The sequence below is a fragment of the Schistocerca americana genome, chromosome 2, assembly GCF_021461395.2.
Source record: "Schistocerca americana isolate TAMUIC-IGC-003095 chromosome 2, iqSchAmer2.1, whole genome shotgun sequence".
NCBI classification, from domain to species: domain Eukaryota; kingdom Metazoa; phylum Arthropoda; class Insecta; order Orthoptera; family Acrididae; genus Schistocerca; species Schistocerca americana.
In genome coordinates, this window is record NC_060120.1 from 342,619,614 (window position 1) to 342,633,472 (window position 13,859).

The 13,859-nt window shown below is 47.9% G+C and overlaps 1 protein-coding gene across 1 annotated transcript in view; it reads left to right on the plus strand.

Annotated features, from left to right (window-relative positions):
- The window catches only part of LOC124589804 (FERM, ARHGEF and pleckstrin domain-containing protein 1), a 747,858-nt gene that overhangs the window by 420,484 nt on the left and 313,515 nt on the right, over positions 1-13,859 (plus strand). The gene's annotated exons all lie outside the window — the stretch shown is intronic.

A 13,859-nucleotide genomic window follows, 5' to 3' on the forward strand; every position in this document is an offset into this window, starting at 1 on the left:
TGGATGTGCCGCCGGCGGCCCGGACGTGGAAGGTGCGGCCCTCTAGGTAGGACCGCAGTAGAAGTGCGTGCGACGTCGGGACCCCATGTACAAGGAGCTTGTACACGAGGCCCTCGTGCCACACGCTGTCGAACGCCTTGGAGACGTCTAGGAGTACCGCCCCAAGGTACTCCCGCGTCTCCAGCGCCCTCATCGCCTGTTCCACCAGGCGTAGGAGCTGGTGCGTGGTCGAGTGGCCCCGCCGGAATCCGAACTGCTCAGCTGGAAGGAGCCCTTCAGCGGTGACGTGGCGCCACAGCCGCTCCACGTACAATCTCTCAAAAATCTTGGAGAGAGACGGGAGCAGGCTGATCGGCCGGTAATGCTCCACCTGGCGCGGATCCTTGCCGGCCTTTGGGATAGCCACCACTTCCGCGTGTTTCCACGCGGAAGGGTAGATCCCGGAGCTGAGGACACAGTTAAAAGTGTCCGCTAGTGGCTGATAGAGTGCCGGCGGCAATAGCCGCAGGAGGTGGTTTGTGACTCCATCAGAGCCACCTGCCTTCTTCGGGTTGAGGCGGCGGAGCTGGAGTCCAACCTCTTCAGCTGTGACGGGCGTGATCACATCATCAGCGGCCCTGGCGGCGAGGAAAACTGGTAGGTGGTTTTCCACGAGTTGGACGTGTTCGGCGTCGAAAACATCCGCGACCGGTCGGAAGTTGTCGGCGAACACGTCTGCGAGTGCGTTGGCCTTGGCGTCCGGGGCGCAGACAACCTCGCCGCCGACATGGAGCGGAGGAACAGGCTGATGGCGGCGGAGGAAGCGCTTGGCGGTCCGCCAGGCACTCCCATCAGTCGTGTTCAGGGTGGCCACAAGGCCAGCCCAGTCACGGTTTCGGTGTTGGTCGATGGCGGCCCGGATTTCGCGCCGTGCCCGATTGAGGCGACGCTTGGTCTCAGGCTGCCTAGTGAGTTGCCACTCGCGGAAGAGGCGGTTTTTGGCCGTTATAGCCTCCAGTATGTGCGGAGGAAGCTGCCGAGACATCTCTCGGAGCCGCCGCGGCTGTCGGGGAGATGCAGCGGCAGCAGCGCTAAGGGTGTGCCGCGTAAAAAAGGCCAGCGCAGCATCGGCCCCCTCCAGGGCAGGATCTGGGGCATCTTCAAAGCGGCCGAGCAGTTCGGCTTGGAATCTGGCTTCGTCAATTCCGCGGAAGGTGCGGCGAGCAGGCGGCAGGGAGGCGCCGACAACGTCCATATCGTAGACCACCGGAAGGTGGTCAGAGGACAGGGCGCAGCGGACGGTAGCCGACGTAAAGTGCCCGACGCCTTTCAGGACTGCGACGTCGAGCACGTCGGGCTGGCCTCTGTTGGGAAAGAATGTATGGTCAAATGGACCCAGAACTAGAGCGCCGTGGCGTTGAGTGACGCGGAGAAGGCGTCGCCCGCTGACGTTGGTGACTCGAGAATTCCATTGCGGGCTCTTGGCATTTAAGTCACCCGCAATGAAAAGTTTCCCACGCAGCGTTAGGAGGGCATCAAGGTCGGCCTCCAGGAGATGGCCCCTCGGTGGCCTGTAGACAGCGATGAAGGTAATGACACCAGCTGTGGTGGTGACAGCCACCCCAGTGGCCTCCACCGCAGCTAGAGGCGGCAGCAGGACAGCATGGTGCTTCAGTGAGTTTTTCACATATATGGCAGTGCCTCCACCATGGGTGGGCCGGTCGGTGCGGTAGCAGCGATAGTTCGCCACACCGACGGCCACGCCAGGTTTAAGAAACGTCTCACAGACGAGGCAGATGTCGATCGCCTCATCTCGGAGGAATTGACGGAATTCCCCTTGTTGGGGAACTAAGCCGCGTGCGTTAAAGCCGCACACGGTGAGCCCATGTATATGCTCATTTTCCATGGCGGTCCGCAGGAACAACGCCTGCCTGGAGGGCGGACGTGACGGCAGTGACTAACACCGGCAGCTGCTCGAGCAGCTGGCTCAACGAACGCAAAAGCGTGCGGAGCTCAGCTGCATCAGGGGCCGTGGGGACCTCTGGGGCGGCCTCCAAGGCAGGAACAGCAGGCTGCGGTGGGACCGCAGGAGGTGATGTTTGCAGCGGCACAGCCCGAGGGGCAGACCGCTGTCGCGGGGCAGCAGTGGCCGGACGTTCCGCCGCAGGGGCGGTGCGCCGCGGCCGTCGGCGGCGCCGGCGGGGGGAAGCAGCCGGCGCGGAAGGCGCGGGTGCAGGGGGAGCAGCCACATCTGACGGGGCAGGCTGCTGCAGCGCAGCGCCATCAGAGGCAGCAGGCCGCTGAGTAGAGGGGGCGGGCGCCCCCCCCTTGGCGGCATCAGCGAAGCTGGTGCCAGGCTGCACCTTGCGGGAAGGGGTAGCCCGGCCGCGATGCTGCTGGCGGCCACGTTGGAAGGCCGGACATCCCCGGTAGCTCGCAACGTGCGCGCCACTGCAGTTGCAGCACGTCGGTTTGTCCTCTCGCGGGAGTGGGCATTCCTTGCTCTGATGCTGGGCCCCGCACTTGACACAGCGGGGCGGCATCGAACAATAGCGCGACACATGGTCGAGCCGTTGGCAGGAGAAACACTGGGCCCTCCTGCCCTTGGCCCTCAGTGGCTCCACTGCGACATCGACCCGCCCAACCCGCTGCACCTGGAAAATCTTGCGATTTTCCAGGTTGTCAACAAGGACAACCAGGTACAGCGGCATTGGTCGGTGGGTGCGTGGGGAGTTCATGAGCCCCGTGTGTCGGATGCCGAAGCCCATGTCCTCCAGTTCTTCGCGTAGATAATCCGCCCCAAACTGGAGGGGGAGGCGGCGGAACACCACCTTCAGCAGTTTGAGTGGCTCCGATGGGTGCGTGTAGCAATGGAGGCCATCTTTGCAGATGACCTCCATGACTGCACGGTAGTCCTCAGCAGAAGTCGTGAGGAGCCGGTAGAGATTATTGCCAGCAGTCCTGACGCTGGCAGTTGGCGCCACCCTGGCGATCTTCTGCTCGAACAGCCGATAAGGGCCGTCCCATTGGACGACAATCGGCGGGGGGCGCGACGCAGCAGGCCGGCGTGGCACCCCGGCGTCGTCCGAGACATAATCAGGCGCGTCCTGGAAGGCGTTGGCGGTCGGCAGCGGCAGCGCAGGCTGTAGGACAGCCGCCCTTGCCGTGTGCCGCCTGGCAGGGGTAACAAAACCGTCCTCATCAGGGTGGCGCGCAGCAGCAGGCCCAGAGGAGGACCTCTGTTCCCTCGCGCACACCGTCGTCTCGACCGCCTGGGCCGTAGTGGCAGCGGCGGCGCGGGAGGCCTTAGTGGCCTTCTTCCGCGGCCGAGCAGTGTCGGAGGCTTGGGAGCGGCCGTCAGAGTCGTCCGTCGCGTCAGCCCGGCGCTTACGGAGCGCACGAGCATCGTCAGCGTCACGTCTGTCAGCGTCAGCAATGGCCTCCGCAAGATTTGCGTCTGGCAAGTCGTCGTCGTCGGTAATCATGGCGGCCTCTTGGGCTGGTTTTGCAACCGCCCGGACCGCGGTAGAGCCCTTCGCGCAGGGCGCGGCAGAAACTGGCGTGGCTACGGGTTCTTGATGTTGCAGGGCCGTAGGAGCAGCCACATGTGAACCGACCTCTCGCATGGTCGGCCCCTGTGGCGCACCCTGTGAGACCGCCGTCGCCAGAGACGCAGCCTGTGCGCCTGGCGAGGCCCCCACCGGCTCACCTGTCGCCTGTCGCCCCGTGCCCGGCAGTGCAGAAGCCTTCCATATCCTGCAGTACGCAAGCATGGCAGCTTCGTCGTCCTCACGACCGGGGTAGTCACCCCCATGTGCAAGCTTATGCATGCGCACTTCCATGCGCTCCTGGGAGCGAGAAACATCAACAAGAGAAACGTCCAAGTCATTGTCAAGTGGTCGGCGCCGGTTCGTCATAAGTGGGGGGCCGGATGGGGCCGCCGACGGGAGCAACTCAGTCGCCTGAGCTGACCCCGCCGGACAGCGATCCGCCACACCCTTCGCTCGATCGTCAAACACGTCCTCTCGCCTCGACATCTCAGCTCGGAGTCGCGTGCGTCGCGTGCGTGCGTCGTGATTATGTGGGAACTGAATATATGAATGTAATGTGTCACTCGAAAACTCGCTGGTTATCACTGTTTCCAGCAGTTGTAAGAGTAATCCGCCTGTTTGAACCATTAAAGGATTTTTTCCTAAATGAAGACAAAGCCCCCAAAATATTGGTTCAGTTTTTCAGTAACCCTTTAAGTGAAGCCTACTTATGGTTCATTCACACTCAGCTAAGCACTTTCCAGCATGGGATAAAGGAAATTGAGGGAAGCACGAAAAGTGAAAAATACCCTTTTCTCCAAGGACAGTCAATTCCATCTACAACTGCTCAGTAATATTAAAGCTCATGTTAATATTAATTGATTAAAAGTTGAATGGCTATAAAATTTTGTAAAATCGTAATACATTTCTTTATTACTGTATACGTTTATTAAATGTCATTAATTATACAGATAATCTAGATTATATCAATCTTTTGTATCCTCTTATTAGTCATAATAATCAAGTTAACAAAATGTATCTACAAAACATTAATATTTAAAATTAAGAAACCTGGGTACATGTGGAATGAGGTGTCCATTGGCACCCGGGTGAGTGCGTCCCTGTTTTCACCGAAAATAATTTGGTCACCCTAAGTTAGTATGAGTTGTTCTCCCATGTCTAGTTTTTGTATCGCTCACTTGTTGGGTTTTAGGAAACCAAAGTAAGAACATTTCTAGTCTCTACGGACCACTTGAGTTTGCTCGCGCAACTGACCGACTAGATAACTTCAACGATAATTAACTCGGAAACGGCGCAAGCCATCTAATTTTTTCTTAACAATTGTTTCTCAACAATTGTTTCTCAGTACAACCTACCCTGCAACACCGTTAATAGTTTTTCAGACTATTTCTGACAATCCTGTATACCAGGAGCGAAAAATAGCTCTACTCTGAAAATAGTTTATAATTTTTTTATCAATTGTTTCTGGTGAAACAAAGACATTCTCGTCATACATTGTAAACAATCAGGGTGGGTATTTCCTTCCAAGGTAACGGCTTGGATGCTGGTTGTAGGCACAAAAGCCCATACAGAATGTTTTTTTTTCTCATACTGATAAAGGCATTCCCATTATTCCCACAAGTAGCACAATACATTGATGAGACTGAAGAAAGAGAATTATCGCAATAAGAGCCAGGAAAGTAACGAGCGTAACAGATATTCCATTGTTTCTTGTCGACAGCAGTACCGACATTGCAATAAAAGTGTCTCGAATTTCTCTTGGTAACAGAATTATACCACCAAATTAGAAACATTACTGTCACGGCTGTATGATTTTGCGAAAATTCACACGTGCTGAATTCCGTTCAAACCGTCTGTTAAAGCTTCTGGTTGTCGGACTTGGTTGGTAACTATCACCAAGCTTACTCTATTTAAATAATCTCTATTGACGGACCTTGTGTGGATGTGTAAGATCATACTGAGTCCTTCATTGAAAAATAATTACTAAAATGAAACTCTATAAATAGTGCTCCGTGCGAGATAACGTTGTCTTTTATTCAGTCTGTGCTAGGTTCTGCTTTTGCAACTATCCTCTTGTAGTCGTCTTTCTTTGCACACTCTCACTAGCATAATCATATACTGTAGCTCCTGTTTGTTTTAATGACTCAGCTACGTTAATTAGTGTATTAACCCCCCGTTGCTCGCGCGGATGTCACCCGTCATCCACATGGCTTTCCCGCTCAATTTTGTCTGACAGGGCTGGGTTGAGTTCGCGCCGTTTTCAGTGCCTTTCTGTTAACTCTCCGGCTATTAGCTCCAATCATTGTTGGCTTTTCAGTTACGAAAGATAGATTGTTTATGACATATTATTGTAGTCTGGAGGACAATGGTCATCCTCGCGAGCTCTGCTGCCACAATCTGAAACAAATTAAGTCTGTATTACTTTATTGCGTTCCTAGAGTCAATCGATCTTCCCTGTGCATAAATTTAGACGTATTGAAACTGATTGCGGTTACCTTCCGTTTTACCTAGGATTCTCTTTATTTTTAGATTGTGGAAGAAATGTCAATGGCAAAAAAAAAAAATCTCGGACAGAGTTTAGAAGAGATCCTAATGTATGGTTACAATGGTTCAATGAGCTGAGTGAGAAAGATGCTCACAGTGATCGCGCTGATTCAAAGACGGAGGATTGTGTTCATGAAAGCGGCCATGATTCAGGAACAGAACAAGAAGTGTCAGAGCCGGCCGCGGTGGTCTCGCGGTTAAGGCGCTCAGTCCGGAACCGCGCAACTGCTACGGTCACAGGTTCGAATCCTGCCTCGGGCATGGATGTATGTGATGTCCTTAGGTTAGTTAGGTTTAAGTAGTTCTACGTTCTAGGGGACTGATGACCACAGAAGTTAAGTCCCATAGTGCTCAGAGCCATTTTTTGAAGAAGTTTCAGAAAATGATGAATATGAGTCACAGGAGGAAGTAACTCAAGAGGATGCATTTTTTGGGGAAAGACGGAAAAACTAAACGGAGGAAAAATAAATATCCTACCAATGTTAGAAGCAGATCTTGTAATATTATTACGGATTTGCTGGACCAAAAAATCAAAAAATGGTTCAAATGGCTCTGAGCACTATGGGACTTAACATCTTAGGTCATCAGTCCCCTAGAACTTAGAACTACTTGAACCTAACTAACCTAAGGACATCACACACATCCATGCCCGAGGCAGGATTCGAACCTGCGACCGTAGCAGTCCCGCGGTTCCGGACAGCAGCGCCTAGAACCGCACGGCCACCGCGGCCGGCCAAAAAAATCAAGCTCGTGTAGAAAGTACAGAAATAAAAATTCTGAGTTTGTTCTTGGATGAAAACATAATAAGCATTATCGCAACATACACTAATATATACATCAGTGAAGTTCGTGGTCACTTCTCTAGGGAAAGGGATGCTAAAGAAACAGATGCGATAGAGATCAGAGCTTTCATTGGTTTGTTATATCTGTGTGAGTCTTTGAGATGTTCTAGGAAGAGTATATCTAAATTGTGGGATAAACCAAAGGGAAATGGACTTGAATCATGTTATTTATGCATAAGTGAAAACCCATTCAGGTTTCTGTTGAGATGTCTGAGATCTGATAATATCAGTGATAGAGGTGTTCGCAGAGAGACTGACAAGTTGGCTGCTACCAGAGAGGTACTTGAACTATTCACGAACAATTGCCAAAAATATTTTTCACATGGTAAATATCTTACTGTTGACGAACAGCTTTTGACATTTAGAGGAAACTGCCCATTCAGACAATATATCCCTAACAAACCAGCGAAGTATGGGTTAAAAGTGTTTGCTTTGGTTGACGTAAAAACAGCTTACACTTCGAATTTAGAACCGTACGTCGGTAAGCAACCAGAGGGACCATGTAATGCCAGTAATTCAGCTGACATTGTTCTTCGAATGGTCTAACTGTTTCAAACTTTAAAATATATTATACTGTGTACGAATATTAAATCAGTCACAAATCAGTCATAAAGATCATACAAAGTGACCGCTTGCTTTGCGGATGACATCTGTCATCCGCGCGAGTGACCATGTCACGAATTTTCGCGCGAGTAACGGAGGGTTAAAAAGGTGAGCTTAGAGTTTTACGACTAGTTAGTTCTGCCGTGGTTCTGATAAGGCACGAACATACGGTTCTATTCTGAAGGATAATCTTTGGCTTCATTTTGCTTCTAATTGTAATCATTTGAAGACTGCTGCTGTTTCTGCACGGTCTGGGTGTTCAGAAAGATGTGTAAACTGTAGTGGGTTCGCATGGCCGGCTTTAACCTCGTGGTGCCCTAGACAAGAGACTTCACTTTTGCCTGTCCCACTTGCCTCTTTCCCCTCACCAACTCGTTTCTTTCGGCTGTCGATGTTTCTAATTTGATAAATTTTTTGTTGACCTACAAAGTTAAAATTCTATATTACAAAAGATCGAACGCCGCTCACCGCGTAGGATGGAATGTTTTAAAAGAAATATTGCAAGCATCTGCAATGATGAAAACTGACGAGAAAGCAGTGTAAACTTTCATACGAGTTGATCGAACTGTGAAGCAGACAAGCGATGTTGCCGAAAAGTTCTCGCGTTAAGTTATATCCTGTTTGATGAAATAAATTATGAACAAACCGATGTCATAGCGAAAGGTAATCCGTTATCGCCTGTCGTGCCACATCTGTACATGAATACTTTTAAACAAAGGCGCTAGAATCTGCCAAGTTCAGAAGATCGTGGATACTACGTTTGTGGTATAGCCACATGGAACGAAAAAACCTGGAATTTCTGGAACATTTAAACTCCAACCCAACCTAGTATAATATTCTCGGTGGAACCTGAAAACGACGGCCAGCTGTATTTCCTCGACGTGTTAGTGAAGAGGAGGCCAGACAGATCCCTGTATATAGAAAATTCACGCAGACTAATCTCTCATCTCCACGCCTCGAGCCATCACCACCCGTCACAAAGTAATTCGGTGATAATGACACTTTACGGAATTCGAGAACTGCCGGATAAGGAAACACTTGCCGAAGAATGACAACACCTACGATGTTCCTAGGGAATGGGTACTCACATCGTCAAACTGAGCAGAAGTTGCAGCCAAGAACGCCTGAGAAGGATGGCAAGCGTGACACAGAGAAAGAGGAGCCACGAATCTCCTTTATGCTTGCCCAATATCGGGAAATACCGGTAGATTCCTACGGAAGCATGACATGCAGTGTATGTCGATCCTGTCAACAAGGATGAAAAGACTTTATGTTTACCACATGTGACAAGCCATGCGTTACCTGGGAGGGGGATCTTAAAACTTTCGAGCAGACATGCAAGAAACGTCAGCGACGCCCCCGACTACAACCAAGCAAATCATTTGTTGCCCAGCACTGCCGTAAACATAATCATTATGTGAAATACGATGAGACCAGTATTATGGCGTAGACGCCAAATGTGTGGGACAGCTTATGCAGTCCATGGAAATTAAGATGTCAGAAAACCTAACATACAGGGACGGCGATTTCTATTTAAATAACGCTTAGGGTTCGACACTCGGTTTATTAAAATTACGCCGACCACCACATCCACCAGAACTGGAAAATGCTGAGAGAATTTGCGTTTCACGGCATGTAAGTGCGTTCTGTGAAAAGCAAAATGGCGTAGTGAGTGTCGGGCGTAGAACTCGTGTATAAATAGCTGCGCGAGACTAACAGTAGTTCACAGTTTGTTTAAGTACAGACAACGAGTACACGTAACGAAACAACTCGCAGAAACTGAGGAAGATGGGCGATTAATTACAATATTAATCGTAATTATTCCGGTAATCGATTATGTACGTACCCATATTTCTTTCACTTCAATTTTACACTATCTATTAGCCTTGCGATTAATTATTTCAGTTTTTCCTTTTTTGTTTTAGGGTCTCTTGACTGTTGTCTTGCTGTCTGTAGCTTGATTGCGGAGAGAGGTCCGATTGTCCCCGGGTACACGTCGTGTAAAGTCACCACAAGACGGAACATTTCGTGTCGACAATATTCTGCTTATGATTGCTGCCAACATAAGCGAATTAACGATGGCGGCTCTTAATAAGCGTAACAAAGTCTTGTGGTGTGTGTGTGTGTGTGTGTGTGTGTGTGTGTGTGTGTGTGTCGATTCAGCAATAAAAGATGTAACAAGTGTGTTTGAGCTTTGTGCTTTCACCAAATCTTGTTGCTTCTGGCTCAATTTATATCTTTGCTGCTAATCGGTGCGGGACGCGCGAACCCTTGAGTTGTCAGCACTGGACGGAAAAAAGTAAACATTCCCCTTTTCCCTCGGCACCTGGTGATAATGTTATTCTTTCTCTGCTCCCCGGCACCCGTCTACGAACCAGTCCAAGTTGAAATCTTAGTACCAAAGAAACCAAATGTAATATGGAAATATTTCGGAAAAGGTGACAAAAGTTTGTGTAAATGTAAGCTGTGTTTCAAGACCGTGAAACGTATGGGAAATACAACAAATCTGATGGATCACATATTAACCATCCGTCTCTAAAAGACAATTACGTAAGTAGATACTCCGGCAGCTCATTTGCAGTTGCGATAACTTTTAACAGACGTTAATTACTTAGCTGACTAATGTTTTGCTGAAACGGAAAAGCCGGCCGCGGTGGCCGAGCGGTTCTAGGCGCTTCAATCCGGAACCGCGCGACTGCTACGGTCACAGTTTCGAATTCTGCCTCGGGCATGGATGCGTGTGATGTCCTTAGGTTAGTTAGGTTTAAGTAGTTGGTTGGTTGGTTTGGGGGAAGAGACCAAACTACGAGGTCATCGGTCTCATCGGATTAGGGAAGGACGGGGAAGGAATTCGGCCGTGCCCTTTGAAAGGAACTATCCCGGCATTTGCCTGCAGCGATTTAGGGAAATCACGGAAAACCTAAATCAGGATGACCGGACGCGGGATTGAACCGTCGTCCTCCCGAATGCGAGTCCGGTGTAGGTTTAAGTAGTTTTAAGTTCTAGGGGACTGATGACCTCAGATGTGAAGTCCCATAGTGCTCACAGCCATCTAAACCATTTTTGAAACGGAAATAAAAATATTGCTTGCAAGCTTATTCACTGCAGTACCTGTGTTACAAATATGTTAATTAGCCTTATTAGTAATTGTTAAATAAATGTCTTTCTGCTAAAAATAAAAAAGTAATTGTTTATTTCATAAAACTGGGCAACTATAGTTAGTTACAAAAAGTGAAATGTGTGACAGCATCGCTTAAATTTTTGTGCAAGAAGCTTTTTTATAAGAAAAGGGGGGAAATTCCTCGTGGACTTAAAAATAAAGCCGTAACATAGCAAGTGAATAGAATAATGTATTATTAGGATACAACTAATTGATACGATTCATCGATTCATTTAACTAATCGAGAAGGCCAAGTAATTGACTAGTACTCAAATTCGCCCTCCGTAAGACGACGGTCGTCAAAATATTGTGCACAAAAAGAACAAATCGGCCGAACACCCGGAAGTACGTCATTAACAATCGCCCACCAATTGAACTCCACAATGAACAAACCGCTACGCAGGCAAGAATGCTACTGGCTTGCCTACCAAATTTTTTAAAATTACATGAACTTTGTGACAAAGTATACCGAAAATACAAGCGCTTGTTGAGGTCACTCTTGCTCGCTTACCTCCCGGCGCCTAAGACCGTGGGCCTCCCTGCCTTTACGTAAATCCGGCCTCATTCGACTCAGCAAGACACATTGCGAACAAGAAGTCCCATTGTACTAACGTGATACGAACCGTCGCTCATTTCGAACAAGTACGGTAATTACCATAGCCAACACAGGAAATGCAGGCCCGTTCCACATAACGAAACGTAGTTTGGGTCCAGAGCCATTATGGACGTTCGTGGGAATTGTGCAGGATGCTAACAGTGGTACGATAATGAATGCCTTAATCCTTACTTTGCGTTTTTTGTCACACTGTCACAGATGAGGTCTGACAGATCCATAAATAGCCATAAAAATTACATTCAGAATTTTCAGTGGAACTGTTCGGTTATTAATACTACACAAAAAATATCTGTTATAATGGAAGTGGAAGGTCAGGGAAGGTAAACCTTTCGTAGTGGATGCATGCCATCACTAAAATGGTCAGTGAGAGTTTACCATAAACTGAAAAAACACAAGGTGAACCATTACTGTACTCTGCTAGGGAAAGTGTTCAATAGCATATCATCCACTAGTGAAGGTGAACCATCCCTGCTCCCGGCTTATTAACGGTGCTTCCAACAATGCTACCACGCATCAGCATGAATGTAATTGTCGTCAGCTCTTTATTGTTACGTTATACAATAGTGCAGTTATAGTTGATAGTAGTGCAGTTACAGTAGTGTAGCTATGGTTGACAATAGTGCAGCTATGGTGGAATCAGTGAAGTTCTACGAACATCTTAGAGTGGAACGGGGAAATCTCAGTTATAATTCCGTCTTAATGGACAGAGAAAAGTACGAGTCACTTATTAGCAAGGCCAAATCACTAAAATCTAGACGAAAGAGGGACGGCAATGACTACAAGTTTTTGAAGAGATATGAAGTGCTGGAAGTGAATCGAGTAACCAAATTAATGTAACCTGTAACTGAAGAAGGTAAGGATTAAATACTATGTTTATGATGAAGAACTGTATGATATTCTGCATGGTGTCTATGTAATGACTGACCACGGTGAACGCGACCGAATGATGAAATGCTTGAAGTCAAAGTTCTGCAATAAAACTTACAGAGATGTCCAAATTTATCTTAGTTTGTTTGAGCCTTGTTTACAAAAGCAAAAAAGATCAGAAAAAAGGAATAGTAGCGAAGCCAATGCTGTTCTAGGAGCTAAATTCCAGATGTCAAGTTGATCTAATCGACTCCCAATCGAAGCCAGATGGAGATTACAAATTCGTACTGGTTTATCAGGACCTCCTCACTAAATTCGTTGTTCTCAGGCCACTGAAGTCCAAAACAGCTGAAGATGTACGCGATAACATTATTGACATCTTTACGTTGTTAGGCGCTCCCTCAGTACTACAGTCTGACAATGGTAGAGAGTTCGTTAGCAAAATAATGAGCAGCTTAACTGAACCATGGCCCAGTTAAGATTGTCCACGGCAAACATAGACACAGTCAAAGCCAAGACATTGTAGAGCGTGCAAATCAAGACCTAGAAAATATGCTAACTACATGGATGCAGCAGCACATCACCACGGAGTGGAGCTGCGCATTAAGATTTATGCAGTTAATGAAAAATAGCGCTGTACATTTTGGAATTAGAAATGATCAAATGTGTGTGAAATCCTATGGGACTTAACTGCTAAGGTATTCAGTCCCTAAGCTTACACACTACTTAACCTAAATTATCCTAAGGACAAACACACACACCCATGACCGAGGGAGGACTCGAACTTCCGCCAGGACCAGCCTTGGAATCAGAAGATCTTCGTACGAAGCGATGTTTGGCTGCCCTCCTAAGCTGGTTTGTTTTCAAAAAGTTTACCTCTTGAAGCATTGATGAACATTCGCTCTGAGGATGACGTTGAAAATATAATTAATGAAGTGAGTATTAGCACTGAGACAGGGACTGAAACGTTGCAGGATAATGATCACAGTAAATCTCCATTGCAAGAGAATAACATACCAACAGGACAGAAGTTGAGAACAGACCGAAAGAAAGTATTCCTGACGTTAATGACTACTGCCTGACTGATTTAGACTAGCCAACTCGTATTATAAAAAATGTAGAACTGAAGCGTACAAGTGCTTAGAAGAACAAGAGCAAAGAATGCAGTAGTGTTCAGATCCCTGCGTTCCAATAGTGGAAAAGGGCTGCACTGTGAGAGTGCCAGTTCCCGACTTCGGTAGAGGATGAGGAGATCTTGGGTGTTGCCCTCGAGACAACAGCCGATGGCTTCTAGCGAATCGAGATGAGATATGGTGTGCTGAGCCAACTATACGCACGGTAGTAAATTGTTTGTTTTTAAATAATTATGGCTGCAACTACAACATTTTGTTTCAGGTCCCGGTTCAGTACTTACCCTCTAAGAATAATCTCAGAGGAGGAAGTTCCAGCAGAGAAAACTGTTGCCCTGAGGACAGTTATGAGGTCGCAGTCAATGGGAAGCGGCCAGGGATTCTTCAGATGCAACTGGCAGCAAAATGGCAGACTCTGAGATGCTTTTGCAAAAACAAAAACGTGTTGCGCAACGCAAAGTGCCTTGCTCCGATAAATGAATTTTACATAATATGAGTATGTTTTCAAACTACAGGTGATAAATGCAACTTCAAGTACGACTGTATTGTTATTACAGTCATGGATCA